The sequence below is a fragment of the Aethalodelphis obliquidens genome, unplaced genomic scaffold (assembly GCF_003676395.1).
Source record: "Aethalodelphis obliquidens isolate GAN/ISIS:26980383/991018 unplaced genomic scaffold, ASM367639v1 scaffold83, whole genome shotgun sequence".
In the NCBI taxonomy this organism is placed as follows: Eukaryota; Metazoa; Chordata; class Mammalia; order Artiodactyla; family Delphinidae; genus Aethalodelphis; species Aethalodelphis obliquidens.
Genome location: NW_020838027.1, coordinates 4497184 through 4519077, shown reverse-complemented (window position 1 = coordinate 4519077; position 21894 = coordinate 4497184). Strand labels below are relative to the sequence as shown.

The 21894-nt window shown below is 48.2% G+C and overlaps 1 protein-coding gene across 1 annotated transcript in view; it reads right to left on the bottom strand.

Moving 5' to 3' along the window:
* Positions 1 to 21894, bottom strand: part of GALNT8 (polypeptide N-acetylgalactosaminyltransferase 8) — a 74926-nt gene that overhangs the window by 30299 nt on the left and 22733 nt on the right.

The following is a 21894-nucleotide window of genomic DNA, read 5'->3' as shown; positions in this document are numbered from 1 at the left end:
GACCGGTCAGCACGTCCCAGCTCCCGCGGCGCTCCTCCAGCAGCTCCAGACCCCCGGCCGCCGCTGGGACCCGAGCGCCAGATGCGCCTCCCTCCGGCTCGGCCAAGACGCCTGGCGGGGCTCGGCCTCCGCCCTACGGCCACCGCGGGCTCCACTGGCCAAGGTCGCCGTTCCCGCCGCCGCGGCCGCCACCGCCTCCCTCCGAGCCGCGCCGCTGGCCTGCGAGAGGGCCCTGGGGCCGCCCCGGCGCCGGGGCGCGCGGACCCACCTCCCCAGCCCTTGTGCCTTCGCTGCAGCCGCGGCAGCTGCAGCGGCTCGGCTCTCCGCTCTGCCCTTCCTTCCCAACACACTCTCTCCAAGTGACGTGGCAGGCCCCGCCTGCTGCCCCCTCCCACCCCACTCGCGCATCACACCCCTTGCCCGGCCAGGGGCCGCGCGAGCCAGGGCGCGGCGAGCGGACGCACCCTCACCTCTCCAGTAATCTTTCCCGCGCTCTCCTGACACGCCTCTCCCTCCCGCACGTCCACATCCACGGCCCTCTAAACAGGCGCAGGTACCCTAATGCCACACCCCCCGCCCTGGCAAGTCGCTCTTCTCTTTTCGGTTTAGGGAGCTGACCTGCGCAGTGCATCTCATCAATAAGAAAACACCCCTCACCGCCCCCCCCCCGCGCCCCATGGCACAGAGTTCTGTGCCTCCACTCACCCAGAAATTTAATGAAAGAAATCAAATTATATTTTGTCCTTCTGTATTTACGAAGACCTATTTGCCAGCTTCTCCAATCTCTACTTAAAAAAAAAAAAAAATTGAGGAAGCATGTTTTGATGTCTTGAGAGCTTCCAATTTAAATTGTACTCCAATGTCAGTCCCCAGAGAATCCCATACCTCCCTTTGCAAACCCGGGAGGGCGAGGCCGCCATTCTCCCAGGATTGCAAAGTGATAGCAGGGAAAAGGGTAGGAAGTCGCTGGTTGCCTTTTCCAACAGAAGTTTTCTAAGGGAGTCCTGGGAGTTTGGGCAGCAGCCCCAGTGAAGAAAGAACCAGAAGATGGTGGCATCTCAGAGGTAGCATAGCCCAGGGAAGTGCATCCTGGAATTCATAATCTCCCAGCCTCCCTGGGAAGGAATCCGGAGTGAATGAGAAAAGGGGGAAGAGGGGAGTGGAAAGGGCATGTTGATTAAACTAACAGCTGCACTTCCTGAGCACTTAATATGTACCGGCCACCTTCCAGGTGCTTCACCTGCACCACCTCACTCCCTCTTCACAATCCTATGGGAAAGATGGCCTCTGCTCCTCAGTACTGTTACAGCGAAGACCCACCTGGCAGGATTTGGGTAGGGACCCAAGTTTGCTGTAGAGACTCTTTTCCTAACTCTCCAGGAGGGAGAAGGTAAGAATGGTTTTCCATCCATTTCTACCAGAGGCCCTATCGTCTTCCATCGCTGGATCACACAGGTTGGGGTCTGCTGGGGGAGTTTTGGTCTGATCTTTTCACACTGCCACTGCCAGGTAGGGTTGACGTTTGCTTCTCTGTGCTTCATTTTCCCCCTTTTGGGGTGGCTGTGGACAAAACAGGTTGCTGACGATCAGAAGGTGTTCGTGTGTAGCTTCTTGTGCTCTTAGATCATTGGTAAGAGCTCATGGACAATACCGATGGAAATGATACATAAAGATACTCTCAAACGACAAGATTCCTGTGAGAGTTCTTTGTATTGCATGGAGTGTTTTAAAACCACAGTGATTCACTCCCAGCGCGGTGGGGGCGGGGGGTGGGCGGGAGATGGGGAGGAGGGAACTAAGTGTCCTGGATGTTTAGGGCAGAGGTCAAGTGGTGAGTGGGTAGGAGACAGGCTGCCACATCACCGCTTCACTCTCCAGTCTGGTCCCTCACCAGACCTGCAGGGCAATCGTTCTTCCGCTTCTTTTCTTTGCTTATCCTGTCCATTTCCACTCCCTCCTCTCAGCTTGCATGTTTCAGTGAATGGCGAGAGAGCAAGTGTACCCAGTCACTCGGTCAATATTTTTCCTATTCACAGGCTCTGTAATTAATCAACTTAAACTTTGCACTATTAAGTTGCTCCGTTAAAAAAAAAAAAAAGAAATATTTTAAGGAAAGAAAGGGAACCTAAAAAACCTATAGGTTTTTAAAGAACCTATTTCTTAAAAAAAGAAATATTTTAAGGAAAGAAAGGGAACCTACACATACGCTGTGTTATATGATATAAGTATATCATATATTATATGATATACTTATATCATATAACGTAAGTATTATATAACATAGAAGATACTCTTTTTTACCCATGTCCAATTATCTGTAATTCTTTTCCGGGTGGTAAATTGACTCACTCATGATCCCTTTTGTCGTCTTTGGTGGTCAGTTTTTACAGTGAAATATCCATTCGCATGTTTGTTTTCATCATTGCCATTTTTATCCACGAGGTTATCAACTAGGTCAGTAACTCTTCCAAACAAATCTTGGAGAAACGTGGGAAGGAACCTGCATTCTGCCAGGAGGGTGCACAGTCTAACGTGGTGGAAGGAATAGCCCTTTGAATACCACTTGGGTTAAGGCTGCCAAGCTACAGGCAGAGCTGATGCTCCGTGGTTACTTTGACATGCACCCCACAAGGCTCTGCCCCAAGACAGGTTTCACTGTGCACGAGGAGTTTCCCCTGGAGGGAAAACCCATTAGCAAGTTCATGAATCAGAGTTCTGTTTTTAGTTCTTTTGTGAAAGAGACTCGTTTCTTAGCTTTAGAAAAGCCCTTTTTTCTAGATCTTTCCTCTCAAGCAAATATTAAGGGTGAGTAAGATCACACCTTTGGAAGTGCCAGTTCCTGTGTGAAGGAAGCATAACCCCATCCACAGACGGCAAGGCCACCTCCAGTGACCGGCGAACGCTTCCCCGGAGTTCACTGAGCCCCAATTTCATGAAACCATAGGCTTTTCTAATTGTATCTAAACCCACACATTTTCGCTAATGGTAGGAACCATTCATTTATTTAACAAGCTTTCATTGAGAAGCTACTGGCTGCCCACCATGTGCCAGGTGCTGGGGATTTAGAAGTGATCTGGACAACCCACCCGCTCTTATGAGCTTACATTTTCGTGCAATAAGTACATGACATTCTAGATAGAAAATGTTAACAGTAAACAATAAAGAAGATATTTACATATTGTAGTAAATGCTCTGATGAAAATAAATGGGATGCTGAGTCAGAAATGAACCTGGGGATTCTGCTTTGAAGAGGGTGGTTGGGAAATTTCCCTCTGAAGAGGTAATATTTCAACTGAGAAGTCAAAGATGAGAATAAGCCAGACTTGCTAGAAGCAGGGAAGAGCATTCCGGGCAGACAAGTTCAAAAGCTCTGAGCTAGACAGGTCATGGATGTTCAAGTGATAACAAAAGCCATGTGCTGGGAGGAGAATGGGCAGCAGGGAGAGATGTACAAGATGAGGCTGAAGAAGGAGCGAGGGGTAGGTCTTACAGGGGGCGGTGTTCAGGTGTTATCTTAGGATGTTGGTTGTGAAGCCAATGACGGCTCTCAAGAGGAGAAGAGACATGACATGATTTACATAGAGGCTGTGGGGGAATGAATTACAAAGCCACAAAAGAAACAATCGGGGGACCAGGAAATTGCAGTGATTTGGGGAAAAGATGATGGTGACTTGGACTAGAGAAAAGGTAAAGTGTATAGAGATACAGAGGGAGGGGGTGGGGTTGGGGAGATGTTTAGGAGATAGAATTAGCGGGAACTGGTGACGGACAGGACGTGAGAAGTAAACAGTGGATGCCAGGTTTGGGATTTGAGCAACCAGGTGTGTTGGTGGTACCATTTATTGAGAAGGGGAAGATGAGAGACTAAACAGCTTGGGATCAATCAAGACCCATATCGTTTTTAGACGTGTTCACTTGGAGAGGCAAATGACGCGTGTGGACGAAGACGTCAAGGAGGCGCTTGTTTATCCACGTCTAGAATATGGTAGAGAAATGTATGATTTACGAATTTAAAATATTTAGAAGTATTTAAACCCCTGGCATTAACGTCTCCTAGAGAATCAGGATATGAACGATGAAGAGACACGTAATCAGGACCAAGTCCTTCACAGCAGTCTACAAGTTACCATTCAAGTTCAGGAAGAAGAGGAACCAGCAAAGAAGACCAAGGGGTTTTCAGTGGAAAGGCAAGGAAACCAAGAGAAAGGATTGCCCTGGAAACCAACAACTGGGACCAGACCCCAGGGGTCCCATCCTCCCACACCCATGCAGACCTTCCAGCTGAAAACATATCTACGTCAAATTAGGAGCGCATGGTGGGAATAAAATGGTACCAATAGGGAGGAACCACCTAAAAATGGACGTATGTGCCAAGATGAGCAGATAAAATGTGGCAGATAATTTGACAACCGTTTACATTTTTATCTTTGCCTTAACATGTACTTACCCCAGGTATATAAATGATCATTCTCCTCGATTTCACAGGTTTCTTTGATGCCATTTTCTACTTTGCTCTGTGTATGCGTGTATGTGCTTATCATCACCCCAGGAATAAGATCCTTGAAGTTTTCCTTTGGGGAGACTTAGCCTTGTTTCTCTGAGTAATCTCTGCGAATGGTCCTTCTCACTGCCCTGTCTCTCACAGACACCTGTGGAAGGAAGGAATGGTAAGTGGTCAGCTTCCTCAGTTCCTACCTGTGCACAAGTATGTATGGATACACACATCCTCCCTAAGAAGAATCACTCCCCTCTCTAGGTTTCCACTGCAGATGGTTTGGGAAAGGGATGATGAGTCAGACCATGTGTCTCATGACCATTTCCCTCCCTCTGGGCTTTCCCTGGGACTGAAGTGACAAGGGGAAGGACAAATGTAAACACGTATCTTGTAGATAAGCATCAGTTATAATTAGCTGCTTAGCCAGTTTTTGATGATGATGATGATTGTGATGGTGATGAACTCAGCTACAAAGTGTGATGGAGATAATGATGCTCCAGGATCCACTAGAGGAAAATCTAACAGATTTCAGTTGAGTGAAGCTGTATATTGGGAAAAGAATGCATTAGACATCTGTGTCTTGCAAATCATCAGCCCTAGGAAATGACTAACCGTGCCAAACATAAATCTATAAAGAACGTTTGGGACTTCTCTGGTGGTCCAGTGGTAAAAAATTCACCTTCCAATGCAGGGGACCGGGGTTTGATCCCTGGTTGGGGAGCTAAGATCCCACATGCCACGGGGCAACTAAGCCCGTGTGCCACAACTGCTGAGCTCATGCGCCTCAAGGAGAGAGCCCGCATGCTGCAAACTACAGAGCCCACCTGCCCTGGAGCCCACACACCACAACTAGAGAGAAAACCCGCACACCGCAACTAGAGAGAAGCCCGCGAGCTGCAATGGAAGATCCCACATGTCGCAGCTAAGACCCGACGCAGCCAAAAAAAAAGAAGAAGAAAGAATGTTTTACCAGTCAAGGAGGATCCAAGAGCACATGTTAGTATTACAGGTTTGCAGCTGCTTCTTCATCCCATTCCCCTACTGTGGCATCATTAGTGCTATTTTCCAAATGTCTCCAGCTCTCTCCCTTTCAGGAAGGTGGGGAACTGTACACTCTAGCTCAATTGTGGTTGGACCAGTCCAGTAGTTCTAACCCATGAGTTGTAAGCAGAAGTGATGTGTGTCATTTCTGGACCCAAATATTTAATTAAAGCCTCTAGAGCTTTCTTTATCCCAGCCATAATGGCCATAATCACCCATGATGTTGGCTGCCCTGGCAGAGTGAGGTGGGTTCCAGAGTGAGGTGACGTGGGATAGGACCCCCAGACAAAGCAACAGGAACGTAGCATGAGTAAGAAAAAAATCTTCTGTCGTTCTAATTCTCTGATACTTGGGGATGGATTTGTTACCGTGGCATAATCTAGTCTATCCAAACTGATCCACAATGATACCCAGAATCGAGAAGATGCTGTAACCAAAAGCTAAAATTTGTGTCATTGGTTCAGGGGCCAGATGATGGGCAGTAAAGACACTTTACTGGAGGCTGTTATGGACTATCTATGTCCTGAGTGGCAAAATATTTGAAAAATTGTTGCCTGTGATAACTTAGAAGGCAGATAGCGTACCTAAAGACTGACACATCTATGAAGAGGTTAGAAAACAGACTGTCAGTATCACAGGGTGGCTACCATTGGCAAGCAGAGCTGAAATGGACAAGAGGGAGTCCAGAGATGTGGGGATCTTCAGGGCTGGCAGAGGCAACAGCTGCTATTCCCAATCAGATGTAAACAAAAATTGAAAGACCTCTGTGGCAGAAGGGCTGATTAGGACTCAGCCTTGCTTCGTGGAACAAATCTACCGTAGAGCAGTCATGCCCATTGTTAATACCTCTGAAGGAAATAAGGTGTTTTACAAAAACCTAATTAAAGTTGTGACTCCCAAAAACATTATTATTTGAATTAAACAAAGTGGCTTGTGGGGAGGGGAAGAAACTAGAGATGTGTAACCTCCCACAGAAAACTAATAGGCTCAAATTATCCACTGTTAGGTTGATCTCAGGAAGAACCATGGGTGTGGTTACTGACTAGGGGCACAGAGAGCTGCCTGGACAGATAGAAGAAAGTCTAAGATGATTTACATCGGTCATACCGCCAAAGGAACCACGACCTGGACTAGACCATTCAGGACTGTTCAAGACTTGAAACAACTTTTAGGCCCCTAAATTTTGTGTGTGTGTGTGTGCGGCACGTGGGCCTCTCACTGTTGTGGCCTCTCCCGTCGCGGAGCACAGGCTCCGGACGCGCAGGCTCAGCGGCCATGGCTCACGGGCCCAGCCGCTCCGCGGCATGTGGGATCTTCCCGGACCGGGGCACGAACCCGTGTCCCCTGCATCGGCAGGCGGACTCTCAACCACTGCGCCACCAGGGAAGCCCAGGCCCCTAAATTTTTATGGTCAGGAAGCAGACAGAGAAACCTGCTCAGTCCCCAAGAAACATATCACCTGCAACACCCATCTCAGACAGGACCAAGGAAGATGACAGAGAAAAAGGGTGTTCCAGAAGGAGAAGCCAGGGGATAGAGAGCAGTGAGCTGGGAATCCCTCCCAAGCAGCCACATGAGGTCCTAATTCTGCTAAGTGGAGTTCAGAACCACAGCAGTCCAGTGATGGCCGCACTGCTTCCATCTCTCCCCCTTCTGAACGGGAATATTTATTAAGGTTATCTTATTCCAAATCAACCCTCGTCCATCGCGTTGTGAGAGAGGGAAAGGTAACATGTCTTTGGTTCTCTGAGTTTCTGAACTAGGAGGTCCACGTCTGTAACTGATGTCGAGACCAGAACATGTCCCTCTGAACACAAAGAGCTGCTACCCGCCGCTGGAGGTCCTAGACTTTGAGCTTGCTACCTGGAATGGATAGGACTTTCATGTTGTCTCCCTTAGAGAGTGAGTAAGTGTATTTTGCCTGTGAGGGTCAAACATTTCACGATCAGGAGGGCAGACGATAGTAGGCATTGTTGCTATTTACCAAATATTTCCATCTCTCTACCTTCTGAGCACGTGGTGGGTTTGTGCCCTTCCTGGTCCACGTACGGCGGGCCAGAGTCACGTGACTAGCTCCAGCTGATGCGTTGTGACACGTGTCACATCTGGCCTGCAGCGCTGAGTTTCCCAAACTCTTTTCCTCTGCCATAATGCTCCACAGCACTTGCGAGAGTGGCCGCTTCATCAACCTAGGGCCGCCAAGAATGCCAGTGAAGAATGTGTAAATAATCCTTCAATAGAACCCACTGAGAGGTCTGGGATGTTTGTTACTACAGCTTAACCTAGCCTCTCCTGGCTGATACACCTGCTTGTTTCCCTGCTTGGAGATACATACAACAGAGGTCATTAATGTTCTATTTTCTATGGCCACAAGAAAAACATTGAACATAAATCATGAAATTCATTTCAAAAGCTTAATTTTGGTCAACTCTTTTGTTTTTATTGTTGGTTACTTCTCCCCCCACCATATCACGCTGCAGAGGGTATACTCAGAAAAGATAGAGAAAATATTTTCTGGCCTCTTCCACCACTGAAGTGAAGTACAAGTTCACGAAGAGATGGATCTGGAAACTTTGACACAGTTGAAGAAATTGTATCTCTTGTTGATTCTGCTCACTGCGAACTCCGTGAAGTAAAGAAGTTCTCTTAGGTCTGACGACAAATGAAAGGACTTTATGGTTATAAGAAAAATAAAGCCCAGGATACAGTTTGTGATGTAAGCTTAAGGCAAAGGAAGTTCAATTCTTTGCATCAAAACAGAAGTAAAATGGTTTTCCGTCTCCCCCCAGGGTCAGGAATTGCAGGAACCTAAAAAGGAAGAAATTGCAAATTCCCTGGCTGTCCAGTGGTTAGGACTCGGCCCTTTCACTGCCGAGGGCACAGATTCGATCCCTGGTGGGGGAACTAAGATTCCACAAGCTACTTGGGGATCTAAGATTCCACAAGTCACGTGGCATGGCCAAAAATTTTTAAAGAAAGAAAGAAAGGAACACAACATTGTAAAGCAATTGTACTCCAATAAAGATGTTTTTTAAAAAGGAAGAAATGAAGAAAGGAGAGAAAGGAGAGAAAGGAAGAAAGAAAGGAAGAAAGGAAGAAAGGAAGAAAGGAAGAAAGGAAGAAAGAAAGAAAGGAAGAAAGAAAGAAAGAAAGAAAGAAAGAAAGAAAGAAAGAAAGAAAGAAAGAAAGGGAGAGAGAAGGAGGGAGGAAAGGAGGGAAGAAAAAGAAAAGAAAAAAATAAAAAGGAAGAAATTAGAGAAGGTTGTCTGTCGAGTAGGACAGGTCCCCAAAACAAGTGGGCAGGCAAGGTCTCAAAGGCCTTGTGAGGTAGCCTGTCGGATGCAGGAAATGGAGCTGGCAAGTCTAATGTGCACTTTTAGGCTGTTTTCTCTTCTGAGCTTGGCTTCCCGTTCCAGTCTTGGAGAATGAAGGGGCTGCTTTGGAAGAAAAGATGGGGGACGTTAGGGAGGCGTCTACAGAAGGAGGAGACCCCACTAGCATCCCCCGCTCCCCTCTCCCCTTTGGATGCAAATAGACAGACAGGAGCAGTAGGGTGAGGCTGGGGCAGCCTTGTGCCTGGTCCTTTCCAAAGCGTTTATGCTTCCCTCCCCCCAAGCACACTGCAAACAGAGAGCCACTGTCCCTTGCCCAGTGAGTCTAAGCTGGATGTAGCGGGGCCTCCAAGGTGCTGCTTCCCTTCCTGAGGAGCTAAGAGTGTGATTTTCATGTTCTGGTTCTTCTGCTTTCCCGATGGAATGAAATAGCTGGGGCTAAATAATGCAACATTCCCAGTCCACCGATGGTAGCGTCTCTCTTTTTTTAACTACAGCCTCTACTTCGTTCTGAAGAACAAATTATGTTTTATGGCCTTTTATAAAATATTCATCCTTCATACCAGTGCTCTCGGTGGCTCAGGAAGCCTGGAAATGGCCTGGGGTGAGGAGGACCTCATTTCCCCCAAGACACAATTCCCAGAGGCAGGCGGGCTCCGACCACAGGGGCCACTATGCTGGCCGCCAGGTTGGGAGCAAGGATTCCAGCATCCTGCTCCACAGAGCTGGACTTTCAGGACACCTGGAAGTTGGGGGCCTCGGGGGCTGGAGGGGAGGAGGGTGAAAGGGAATCGTGCTGCTCTTCCTGGTGTCCCCACGCTTCGTGCCTGCCTTCTGAAGATGCTGGAGGTTCACCAATCATCACACGATTCCTTCTCCGCACCCTCTTTTCTGAAATGCATGTGTTGCTGCCCCCCAGGCCCGGGTCCAGGACAGCAGCAAGGGGGCCAGAGTCCAGAGGAAGGGAGGCAGCAGTGCCCGGAGGGTGTGGTCGGGGTGCAGGGGGGAAGAGGGAGAGGTGACAGCTGTTTTCTCTCCATGTATGTTTCCCATCCAAGTGACCAAGGGACACGGGTTCATAATAACATGAATAACGCCCTCAGTTGATCGTGGTGCCTTACAGTGTGCAAAGGAATGTCACATCCAGAGCCTTGAGCACTGAAGTTGGAGTTGGGGAGCCTGACTTCCAGGCCTGGGGTGTCCAGTGATCAGCCCACATGACTGCACTTCCCTGGGCCTTGGTGTCCTCTCTTGCACAGTGAGGGCTTATACGAGAGGACTCTGGGGTCTAAGGTAAATTATAATCCTGGTTCTGCAACGCTCAGACTCTGGATGTGTGCCCCTAACCCTAGGTTGGTACCATTTCAGAGGGTCTCCAGGCATCTGCCAATCTAGGTAGAAAGAACCCCATTTTCTCCAAAAGCAACAGCATGAGCAACTCCCGAGTAGAGCGATTTTCCAACGCTGGGCTCACACGGCTACCCCAGGTGTCACCCACCAGACCTTTCCCACGGCAGAGCGAGGAGTGGGTTCTAGGCACCCCTTCCCGCCGGCCCAAGACCTGATTCTTGGAGGTGATGCCCAGGAAGACGTGTGTCGCCAGCTGCAGGGACACGGCCACAGAGGCAGCAAGAGGATACACACACCCTCGTCACCCAGATGCCACTTGCCCCCATCTTCGCACATCCCTGCACCACTGCCTGTGGAGGCATGCTCATCTGAGGATAAGGTGAAGGACCTTACACTAACAGCCCAAATCTGGAGAGGTGAAAATTACAGGAGAGGACATTTCCAATGGATTTGTCATCACAAAGTCTCAAAGTACTCTGTGTCTCTCATTTATCCCAAAACCTATCCAACTGAAGAGCGCAAATTAGCTAACGCGCACATTTTCTATTAGCCAAGGCAACCGTATAGATAAGAACCTGCGCATCCTGGGCTCCTCAAGCTGTATTAGCTGCTAAATAGAATTCGCCCCTCAGTCCAGGGTGACCTGAGCAGAATCTATGAGTGGGGAGAGGACAAGACGGCAGCTCCTTGGGAGGGCTGTCTCTGTGCTGACTCATCTTGTTTTCATCACTTGCTGCCCCGGCCATGCATACTGGTGACCTGAGAGGTAGTCATTCATCCGCTTAACAAATAATCATTGATCAGCTTCTGTGTACCAGGTACTGTGTTAGGTACTGGGTATAGAGTGTTGAATGAAACATGCCTGACTGTGACCCTGACCCCCAGGACAGTCTATCTAATGGGGGGGGGGGCAAAGTATATACATACAGACATGAGTGTATAGACACATGTGCACACACACATGTATTTAGAGACAGACTCCTCAAGCAGCCCTAGCTGTTTCGGGATTCAGCCATTCAAACCATTCCAGCTGAGACCCCAGACATCACGGAGCAGATAACAGGACATCCCTGCTGCAACTTCTCTGAGTTCCCGAGCCCCAGAACTGTGAGCTGTAATGATACCAAAGTGATATTGGAAGACAGTAGGTGTCGGGTAACTTGTCTTGCAGCAAGAGATAACCGAACCCCTCGGAGAAGCCATGTGACCTGCAGAGAGTATCTCAGCTAAGAAGTTTTACAGTGGAGGTTCCAACCCAGCTGAGCTGTGAGGACAGACCACCTCCTGGGAAGTGAGTGGGATGGTAGAGCTCAGGGGAGCCCAGAACTTTCCTGAATGCAGAGTTAACCCTCTGCACTTGCTCTTCACACACACATATACACCCACACCCACATACACACATATACACACACACAAACACACATATACACACACCCATACACACATACACACACACACATATACATACACACTTATACACACACCCATACACACATACACTCACACACACACATATACACACATATACACACACCCATACACACACACACATACACTCTCTCTCTCTCTCTCTCTCACACACACACACACACACACACACACGCACCTGGGCATCGTATTTCACTATCTCGTCACCAGAAGGGAATCCTTACAGGAAAAGGACAGGCATGAAGTCTCTCATTTAGGGAGAAAGCATCAGCTTAGCTAATCCGAGTCAGCAGACTTTCGGAATCCGGGTCTGGCTGATGTAGGCCACACTCTAGCCACGCTCTGCGGCACAGAGAAACCAGACATAAGGTTCCAATTTGAATTCCATTTCCATGAAAAACACGTCCAGCCGAATCCTCCCAAAGCCAGGAAGGGGCCCTGCACTAGGGAAGAGCCCCGCATCCTTACAAAACAGGTCGAAAACAAAGAGATGGAGAATGGGGAATGGGGGGCAGGCGGGGGGCGGGCTTCACGCTGTCTCGATGTCGTCGGCTCAGGAGTTGTCAGGGGAAGGGGCAAAGTGACGTTTCGGAAACAGGAAAGGGAAGTCGCGACTTCTTTTTTTCTGGGGTGGGGGGGGCACTGCGTGGCACGTGGGATCTTAGTTCCCTGACCAGGGATCGAATCCACGGCTCCCGCAGTAGAAGCGCAGAGTCGTAATCACTGGACCACCAGGGAAGTCCCGGGAAGTTGCAATTTCTGATACCTTCCATGTGTCCTGATTCTAGTCTCACCTGGGGAAATGGCAAACCACGGGAGCATCCTGGGCTCCCTTAGAGCCCCGGGCAGATTGGGGCCGAGCATTTGGGACTTGTACCACGAATTGTAGAGAGAAATCAAGAGGACTGTGGAGTAATTTACAAGGTCAGAGAGAAGGCCTCTGACATTCTGACTGCAGCCCCCATACCTAACTGGGTGGCTGGTACATAACACACACTCAATGTTTGTTGAATAAGTGAAAAAAATAAATGATCTCCGTACAACTGCCCTGATGTCAAGTTCCTAACATATTAGGAAGTGGGCAGCCTGTTCCCCATCCAGATGCCTCTGATCTTCTGAGGAAGGGGAGACGCACCACAAGGGCGGGGCTCCTTTGCCCACTGGTAGAGCACAACCTCGAGGGAGGTGCTGTGGAAGGAGCACAGGCCAGGTGCCACTCCCCAGCTGTGTGACCCTGGGTGCATTTCCCAACCTCTCTGAGCCTCGGGGTTCTCATTTTTTAAAATGAAGCTAAAATGTCTCTCGGTCCCAAATGAACGTGAAGAAGTTTGGGATACTTTTCATCAAGTAGAATCTTAATAACTATAGTTCCTTTCACTTTACCTTGGGTTGGCACAACTCCAGGGATAAAATTTTGCCATAAAAATCTATAGCCCTAGGTTTCTTACTCTTCCTTCCACCTCCTTGCCCTTGCAATCTGGGTACCTGACAGCCCAGGCATGAAGATTCACTTTGGGTTGAGGCTGTACATTGGATTTATATCTCATCTCTCCCACTGCAGGCAAGTTACTTAACTAATACCGACTGCCAATTCCTCATCTACGAAAAGGGAGTCCTGACAGTACCTCTGTCTTCATGAATTGGCAGGTTGTACCCTGTATGGGGCAGCCTGCACTCCATACCCTGCACCGTGCACCCTGGCGCAGCTGCTCCACAAATAATGAGCAAGGGGCGTCTTTTTTTGATTTGTGCAAAAGTTCTCTATGGGCTAAAGCTGGCCCTGAGCGGTATAAAGATTAAATGAGATACAGCAAGAATGTCACTCACGCTTTTTCATAATAGGAGGAAGCTTTAAAAATATATCCCAAATCTGATCACTTTTTCTCACTGCTTGAGAGCTCTAGAAGTCTCTCTGTTGGTCTCCTGCCAGTGATGTGCTGGAGCTCATACTGACCCACAAGAGCCGACCGCTAGCAACCCAAGTGTCCATCAACAGAGGAATGGAGAAAGAAGATGCGGTACATATACACAATGGAGTACTACTCAGCCATTAGAAAGAATGAAAGAATGCCATTGGCAGGAACATGGGTGCACCTAGAGATGATCATACTAAGTGAAGTAAGTCAGAGAGAGAAAGACAAATATCATATGATATCACTTATATGTGGAATCTCAAAAACAGCACAAATGGGGCTTCCCTGGTGGCGCAGTGGTTGAGAGTCCGCCTGCCATTGCAGGGGACACGGGTTCGTGCCCCGGTCCGGGAGGATCCCACATGCCGCGGAGCGGCTGGGCCCGTGAGCCATGGCCGCTGAGCCTGTGCGTCCGGAGCCTGTGCTCCGCAACGGGAGAGGCCACAGCAGTGAGAGGCCCGCGTACCGCAAAAAAAAAAAACAAAAACAAAAAACAAAACAGCACAAATGAACTTATTTACAAAACAGAAACAGATTCACAGACATAGAAAACAATCTTAAGGTTACCAGAGCTTCTAGCACTTTCTCTCCCACTCTATGCCCTCTCCCCACTTCTTCCTCTCACTCCCTAGTCATCTTGCCTCTGCTTCTGGGGATCACCCACAGATGACTCCCCATGTTTGCCTAGACTCTTGCCTCTCACAAGGTGTTTCCAGTTTGCCTGACGAGCCCTAATGGAACCCCGTGTAGCAGCCAAGCTGTCAGCATCATATTTCTAACACGAGGACCTGCTCCTGAAATTCTTACTTGAGCCGCTGCAGGTCCCGCAGCTCGTCAATGGTGGCACCATGACTAGGACCCAGGTCTTTGGCCTCCAAATGGGGGCAAACCTCATGAAAAAGGCCTTCCGATTTGCGTTTGCACGAGGACAGCTTTATCATGCTGTCTGGGTTGCCTTCCCCAAATTTCCAGTCATCTCCTTGATCAAACTAAGCATTTTTCACAGCAGCAGTTAACTTTGACAAACGATTGCTAATGAGCCGGACACTGTAGGGGTTTTACATACATTATCCTTTTCATCCTCACCATTCTCTGAAGCTCAGAGAGGTTAACAAACTTCTCCAATTCACCAAATAGACAAACGATGGAGTTGGAATTCAAACCCAGGTTTTTAACAACACACATTGCAACCCTCTTCCTGAAGGAGATCCACCATAAGGAAAAGCAAACTAATCAAACAGAAGGGCAGTCAGAGCTCTTCTCCATCCAGTGTCTTCACTGATCAACTCTGAATGGTCCGCATCCCTCTCCTTCCTGGAACAGGGACCCTAGAGGCTGTAGGACCGGGATCCTGAGTCCTGGGTTCTCCGTACTCACCGCCAGGCTCCTTCTCTGACTCCTGGGCCAAGCTTTAACCTCCTCTCTGCCCACCCAGCCCAGACCAGCCCCCTCTTCATGTTCACATCCTCACTCCGAAGCAGAAGCAGCCTACAGCCCTCCCTCCTGCAAGCAGACCAAGAATAGCTCGTGGCTGGATAAAAGCTGCGAGTCCTGAGCCACAAGCATGATTCCTCTTTAACTTGTCCTTTCTTTCAAATGACCCCCGTTCATCGCTCTCTGCCGCCTACCCCTCAGCCCTCACGCACACGGCGCACCAGCTCTCTTCGGATGACTTTTTCTTGGGGATTATCAGAGAGGGACTCGCTTCCCAAGCCACTCTTAGAGACCCCTCCCAGCCAGCCCCCAGCCTTCAGATCGCAGAGTTCATTACCGAGCCCACTGCAGCTCTCAAAAACTGGACACTTAATGGAGATGGATCTGTCCCCCGGGCTGGCTCTGTAAACAGCATGTTCACTAAAGAGTTTCTTCTTGTTGTTTTTTCCAAGGTAGGGCTTGAACTGAGAGAAAGGGAGAAGAAATAATCTTCTTATTATGTCTTAAAAAAATAAATACTTGCTCTAATAAAATCACCAGTCCTGAAATATGCAGGCAGGGAGATGGAATGTCTTCCACTCCTAATTAAGTTCCCATAATGAGGAAGGGGCAGAGCAGGACAGCGGATTGGAAAGGCATCAGGGCCCTAACACTTGGAAGAAACACTGTCTCACTTCATTACAAGACGTTTCCATGAGCAGTCTCTCTCTTCTCTGTTCAAGTGATTTGCATACTCCCTTACACAAGCGTCTGAATTAATCTGGACCTTTCTCCTAGGCCAAAAGGCATTTAATTCTCCTTTTGATGACCTAGGTTGCCTTATTTATTCTTCTAAATTATCTTGTCCAACTTAACCCACCCCTCTCCTACTTATCGCTCCTGAGTCAGCTCCTATGAGCCCTCCGTGAGGGGAATCAGTGTGTTTAGTGAGTTTAAGGAGGGGGGGGAGGGGGGCAAGTAATCGGAAAAGAAGCAGCAAAGGAAGATGAGGAAGGCCAGGGACTCTGCTTCTATAGGATCAGACAGGAAGCAGCACCTCCTGGCAGAAAAGCTGCTCTGTCCTAAGTGTGCCGGGGCTAAGGCACTATTTTCTTTTGAAGTGTGTTTTGCCGCTGCTAATGGACTGGTTCTTACTGAATCTTGTTTCCTGATAGATTTAATGAAACCATGAAGGAGGAGTGCTGTCACAACCCACAATTCACCTTTCCTTCCTGGAGTGTTTGTTGTTTTCTGAGGCACTCTCTCCAAGGCTCAAAAGCCCACATTCAGCCCTCACATGTATGAGGCACTGCTCTAATTTAACTTTCGAAACTGTTTTATCCTTAGAGTCAGATAGTTGGGGAAAGACTGACCAGGTATGCAGTGAACCATCTCCTTTTCATCCTGGGCACGCAGCTGGACTACATTTCCCAGTTTCCCTTGCAACTAAGTGGATGCAGCACCACGTGACCACATTCTGCCCAGTGGAGTGTGGGCAGAAGGGATGTGGGTCCCTTCCCGGGCTGGCTCATAAAACTATGCAAACCTGAACGCTCTCTCTCCTTTCCCCATCTTTTGACCAGCTAAGGAGGATGCCGAGGACTGCAGGGTGGAGGGGGTTGAGGGAGCCGTAAGTTGGAGGGATTCTGAGTCCCTGAGTCACACAGTGGAGCAGAGCTAAGCAGAACACCTGCATTGCTGTTCTATGAATAAGACATAAACTTTTATAGTGTTAATCTAACTAAAATGTTGGATACAGCAGTTAGCCTACGCTGGCTAGTACATCCCCCATTCTGTAGACTGTGGATTTGAATTATGACTGAATTTCTGTGTCTTCCTCAAGTTCTAATGCTATTCAGTGGCACAGCTGGGATTCACAGGCAGATTTTCTGGCTAAAACCAGTGCTTTTGCTGCTGTCCCACAGCTGCTTCATCATCGCTCTGCCACTACTTTCAGAGAAGCAACAAATCTGCTGAGAGAGGCGATCATCTCGTGCAGATGCACTTACAGCTCATTGATGCTGTCCTAATTAGGATCGTAATGAAGATGACTCTGGGGGAAAAAGAAACGGAAAGCAGGGAAGTAATCAGAGCCACGTCCTGGGCATAATATGTGGAGAGATTCTGCAAAGTCACCTTTGAGGACCTCAAAGCAGCCTTAGCAACAGCAGGCACCAGGGTTAGCCCAGGGAGGTTGGCAACAAGGGTATTATACGGCTGCAGTGTGCTCATTTGAGAAAAAGGTAGACCATGTGTATTCCCTGGCAGGAAGGAAGCCCCAGGCACGCAAGGAAGAATCCCTGAAATGTCACCATGCATATGGCCGACACATCAGCACCATGGCTCCTCTGTTTGAAATCCTTCAGTGGCTTACTTGTGGCTACAACATAGAGTCCAGCACCTTAACTGCACCCACGGTCCACCACGATCTGCCCATTCTTACCTATCCAGCCTCAACTCCCTTCCTTAAGGACAGCACAGGCAGAGTGTGGGCAAGCACCTTATGCTCCAGCAATTAGACTATTCTTAACTCCCATGCCTTCCAGGTCTTTGCAAACGCGGTTCGTTCTGCATGGTCCCCCAGTCCCAGCCGCAGCCCCCTTAAAGCTCAGGCCAGGTGTCCTCTCTTTCTCCAGCCTGGGGTGATGCCCCTGCTCTGTACCCCACAGCCCCCCTTTGCACACCCACATTACAGGACTTGTCAGATTGCTGTGCAGTTGCTCACTCCTGTCTCCTACCAGGCTGTGCATTTGCACCCCTGATCTCCCAGCTCCCTGCAGAGCACATGGAACATAGTAAGAGCACAAATGCAAGGTGAGTGCAGGGGTGGATGGCTGAATAAAGAGGATCCTTAAATAAATTTACTTGGCCCCATAGTAGATAGAATAATAATGGCCCCTGCAAAGGTGTCCACATCTTAATCCCTGTAAACTGTCACTACGATATGTTACACGGCAAAATGGAGTTAAGTGTGCTGATCAACTGACTTCAAGAAAGATGATTCTGGAGTGTCCAGAGGGGCCCAATGTCATCACAACGTCCTTTAAAGATGGCAGAACAGTCAGTGGTGCAGTGACACAATGTGAGAAAGATTTGATCAGCCACCACTGACTTTGAAGGTGGAAGAAGCCACAAGCCCAGGAGTGCAGGCAGCCTCTAGAAGATGGAAAAGGCAAAAACAAAGCCAGAAAACAAAACAAACAGAAAAGAAGGGATGTACCCCTAGGACTTCCGGAGAGGAACACAGCCCTGCTCACACCTTGATTCTAGCCCAGGGAGACCCATTTCAGACTTCTGGCCTCCAGAACTGTGAGATAATACATTTATGTTGTTTTCAGCCACGTTTGTGCTAATTTGTTGCACAAACTAGAGAAAACAAACACAGACACTTTTAAACTGCATGCAAAGTTCCAAAAGAGAAAACAGCTATTCATCCATCCACGTTATTTGAGCATCTGCTATGCACAAAGAACTGTGCTAAGATCTAGAGGGGTGCAGAGCTGAATTGGAACAAATCTTACCCGTTCGGGGAATGTGGGTGTGGGGAGGAGTGGAGTGGGTCTTGACCTGCCACTGAAAGACACCTGAAAGCATGGAAAGAGGAAAGGAGCCAAAAGTGGGAAGGAAATATCCCAGACCTGGATCTGAGACCAGATCTCTCCTTGCCCAACAAAAGCAAATGTGCAGACGGGGTCACTGCAAGAGAAGGGGCTTTGAAGGCAGCCGTGTAATGGGAGCTCTGCAGCACGCTGTCTGGGAACACATATGTAACTCACATGTAGTTTCCTACTTATGGGAAATAGCTGTCCTTGGTGACAGCCCTGTGGAAGATAAGGGACTGAAAATCACGGAATGCCAAAGCCACAAATCACTCTTGTCCAGTTCCTTCAGTTAACAGATGAAATACCCGAGGCTCAAAGGGGGAAACACCACCTTCATCCCAAAGAGTTCCTAGACTCTGGCCGAACAGGTGTAATCCTCTCGTGGATGTTTCCTCAGCCCTGGGTTCAGATCTCTATGGCACTAATCATCACAGGTGTTATAGTGTGTATGTGGCTGCCACATCCCATTGTCCTGTCTACGTCTTGAAGGCAGGGTCTAAGTCATATGCATTATTTTATTCCCCTTATCAGTGACTAAACATAGTAATCGAAAAATAAATGTTTGTTGAATGACTTCATGTAAGATCCCAACAGGGAAAATCAGATAAGCAGAGACTTCCCAAATCAAGTGATCAGAGATAGAAAGACATTGGTAGCAACGTTCTTTGATAAATACGTATCACTTTTGAGTCTAAAGGAAAGTTGTATTTTAACAAAAGTGATTCAAATTCATGTTTTCTGTTTGTTTCAAAGTCTATATTTTTCGGGCTTCCCTGGTGACGCAGTGGTTGAGAGTCCGCCTGCCGATGCAGGGGACACGGGTTCGTGCCCCGGTCCGGGAAGATCCCACATGCTGCGGAGCGGCTGGGCCCGTGAGCCATGGCCGCTGAGCCTGCACGTCTGGAGCCTGTGCTCCGCAACGGGAAAAGCCACAGCAGTGAGAGGCTCGCGTACCGCAAAGAAAAAAAAAAAAAACAAAGCCTATATTTTTCTATCCTGCTGCCCTCTTGGAAATGCAAGCTGTAGTCCTCATCCAGTCACTTACTGGTTGTGTGACCTTGAACTGGTAAATTAATCTCTGAGAGCCTCAGTTTCTGCCTTTGTAAAGTGTGGATAATGATGCTTATCTGTTCAAGTTGTTTGGAGGATGACGAATGGCATTTGCACAGCCCCCAGTGCCCAACGCCTAGTAGATGCTCAATAAATGTCAGCTCTAAGGGGCATCCTCCAAGGTGAGGAATCCCTTTGTACTCAGCTGGGAGGCACTGACCCCATCATTACAAACCAGCCCCAGCCCTGTGGGCTCCCTCCCACCACACCTGGGAGAACAGAACTCTTTTCTCTAACACGCCTCCCTCTGCCTTCTTCCTTCTTCCTTCTCGGTGGGCTGGTCAGCTGAGGAAGTGCTCTGTTCCACCTAAAACGTGCCCAAAAGAGACTCACCCACACCATCGTTCCAGAGTCATCTTCTAAAGCCTGTACTAGAAACTTCTGTCTTTCAGCAGATAACTCCTCTATATCCAGAAATAATGAAAAATGCTGGATTTTTTGGGTAAAATACTAAATTCAAAAAATCAAGCTACGACTGTATATAAAATAAGGTCCTAATTTTATAAAGTGTATAAACATATTCAGACACATAGATTCAAAGAAAAAAGATGAGAAGGAAATAAGGAGAAATCTATAATTATTACTCCAAAGTGGTAAGCTGATGCAGGCTTTTGTATTTGTTTATTTGTTTGGCTTTGCCTTTATGTGTTTTGGAAATTTTTACAATGAAAAATAAAACTTGAGTATTATTTATTCATTTGTTTCTCTATGCATTCCTGAGGGAGAAGGCAGGATAAAGGACGTTTCTGTGGGTTGCTGTGTTCCTCGCAGGTCTACACTGTCTCTCCCCCAGGGTGGGCCCCCATCTCTCCTTTGCCCTTTCATGCCGTCCAGGCAAATTCATTTTTGGCATTTTTGCTCCCAGTTCCACGTCTCTGTTCATTTGCCATCACAGCCCTGGGACCATGTCAGGCTCTGGAGCAGAAAGAGTCCCCCTCTCCTCACTCGCCTCCTCCAATCCCACCTTCCTCGGGAGGCCTCCTGAGCCTGAGGCAGACCTGAGAGCCTCCCCCACCCCCCCGCCCACCCTGTTAGCCCCGCCCCAATCCACGTGGGCCTGCTTCCCTTTCTGCTCCAATTATATTGATTCAACCAAGTGTCAGAGAAGTAGAAGTTAGGACAGAAGGTGGGAAGGGTGGGGGAAATGGATGAAAACCATAAAATCCCAAAAAAGCATGATTAAGTTTGCATAACCCTAGTGAATCCAGGCCACACAACTGGCAGCTACAGTCTCAAAAAGACACAACCAAAAGGGATTCAAATGGTCCTTTTTCTCTGACCCCTAGCAGGAGACAGGAGAACGTGCATCCAAAACAGAGGAAACAGGTGCTTCCCCTTCCATGTGGACACGTGCTCTCCAAAGAAAAGCACTGCATTACAAGGTCCCTTCCAGACAGAGAAAAGAAACACCCAGTCTCAGGGTAAGCAGGGCCCTGTCCCAGAGCCATCCCGGCAGGGACCTTATTTACCTTGGCTTTGGCTTTTCTGTCCTCTAACTCACAGACTTACTCAATTAAGCTCTCTCTCTCTCTGGCTAGGTGTCTTTTTGTTATTATTCAATGTATTTAACTAAAATAAAACCAAAACAGTTCATCCATTTCTCCCACCCCCCCAACCCCCTGCCTCTGACAACCACCAATTTGTACCTATGAGCCTAGTTTTATATGTATTTATATATGTATATTATATAAATACATATAATATACATATATATATGGATTCTACATATGAGAGATCATACAGTATTTGCCTTTCTCTGTCTGACTTACTTCCCATAGCATAATGCCCTCGAAGTCCATCCATGTTGTCACAAATGGCAGGATTTTATTCTTTTTTATGACTGAATAATATTCCACCACATGTATGCGCACACACACACACACACATGCCTTATTAGATATATATATATAGATAGATATAGATAGATATAGATATATATAGATATATGGAATTTATCCATTTCTTCTAGGTTGTCCAATTTGTCAGCATATAATTTTTCATAGTAGCCTCTTACGAACCTTTGCATTTCTGTGGTATCAGTTATAAAATCTCCTTTTTCAGGGCTTCCCTGGTGGCTCAGTGGTTGAGAGTCCGCCTGCCGATGCAGGGGACACGGGTTCGTGCCCCGGTCCGGGAGGATCCCACATGCCGCGGAGCGGCTGGGCCCGTGAGCCATGGCCGCTGAGCCTGCGCGTCCGGAGCCTGTGCTC